Source organism: Triticum dicoccoides, chromosome 5B, assembly GCF_002162155.2.
Source record: "Triticum dicoccoides isolate Atlit2015 ecotype Zavitan chromosome 5B, WEW_v2.0, whole genome shotgun sequence".
In the NCBI taxonomy this organism is placed as follows: domain Eukaryota; kingdom Viridiplantae; phylum Streptophyta; class Magnoliopsida; order Poales; family Poaceae; genus Triticum; species Triticum dicoccoides.
This window is the reverse complement of record NC_041389.1, coordinates 94,059,450-94,061,131: the sequence shown is the minus strand read 5'-3', so window position 1 is coordinate 94,061,131 and position 1,682 is coordinate 94,059,450.

The following is a 1,682-nucleotide window of genomic DNA, read 5'->3' as shown; positions in this document are numbered from 1 at the left end:
TAGATAGATAGATAGATAGATAGATAGATAGATAGATAGATAGATAGATAGATAGAGAGAGAGAGAGAGAGAGAGAGCAGACCCCATAAAGAATTCTAAGAAAGTATTATTTTTGCGAATCAAAAAACACTACTTCTAAAGAGGTATTGTCTGCTACTTTTTTCAAAGAGCTAATAGCACCACAAGTCCTAAAAATTGCTTAAAGTCATGAAAGTTCAAACAATATGCATTTATGCTCCCATAGGCCTAATCTGATTTACAAAACAACATTTTTTTTCTATGAAAAAGAATCCAGTGGAATCAGTCGATTCATTTTGACTTGAAGCTAGTGATCCATAGAATAAAATTTGGTTCCTTGTTATTTTAGTTTGCATTTCTTTTACCAAACGTTGATTCTGCATGTGTTTGGATGTCTGTATTGAGTTCTCTGTATTGGATTTGGTATTGGGCTGCCCCAATTCAGGTGTTTGGATGTACTCTAAAATAGCAAACCGAAATGGTAAGGAAAAAGTTCAAAACAAATCTTGAACTTGTATACAAAAGCTAAATCGAACACCGAACTTTCTATCCCAGAAATTAGCACACCGAACTTTTTGATCCCGGTATATTTTAAACCTTGAGGGCGTTTAGCTGGTATTTGCTGACGTGGCAAGGATCGTTGACTAGGCTGGCTCGTTCTGCTATCTTTTTTTTCCTTTTTTTTACATTTTCATAATGATAATAAAATTGTTTACATTTTCGTAATGAAAATAAATATTTTTTAAAAATATACGTGAACCCACTTTTCATATATTAGGTGCGACAAAAATAGAAGCAACAGTGCGCTTGTGATAGGTCCCCAACTAGCTAGGGACCTGGAACTCGCGGCGGCCGGACATAGCCAATCGCCATGACGGCTTCTCGTCATTATAAATTGCACATTGCATATAAGGACAGAGAGGAACGTTTATATATGAACACATTTTTTTAAAACCGTTGAAACATTGCTTGGAAATTTTTTTTGAACAATTTTAAAATAACGAATATTTTTTAACACAAATAATGTACGAAATTCCAAAAAAAATCGAAAATGTGACAGGGTAACATTATCTCAAATATACATTTTATAAAACCATATGAACATTTTTTTTACATTGTTTAAGAAAACATTTGTTCAGGTTTCAATATTTGTTGCATTTTTGCTAAAAATGTTTATGTTCCAAATAATGTTCGCTTTTTCAAAATTGATTGTGTTTTCAAAAAAAATGTTCTTTAAAAAAGTATTCAGAATTTTTAGAAAGTGTTCTTTTTTTTACGGGGAAAAAGGAATTCATTAATTAAGTGGCAGCCATGTCTGCATTACATAGGTCCGAAACCTCGTCCGGTCCAGAATGAAGCCACACCGCAGTGCGCTTTTTTATTCGACCAAAGTTCGCTAAAAATGACTAACCGTGTTTTGTTCATGCCTCGCACTTAAAAAAATGGATATTTCAAAAGTTATTCGGGCCTACACGTTTCCAATATACGTTTGCCCTAACAGATATTTTTCAAATCTTTTCTTTTTGTGCCCAAAGATACTTTCAAATCTGGACGCTACGATATGTGGTTACATTTCCCGGGCCTCTAATTATAGCACTAACAGCCAATGGTTCTAGTGGCTAGCACGGGTGGAGTTTGAACCTCGTGGGCGCAAGTTCCATTAC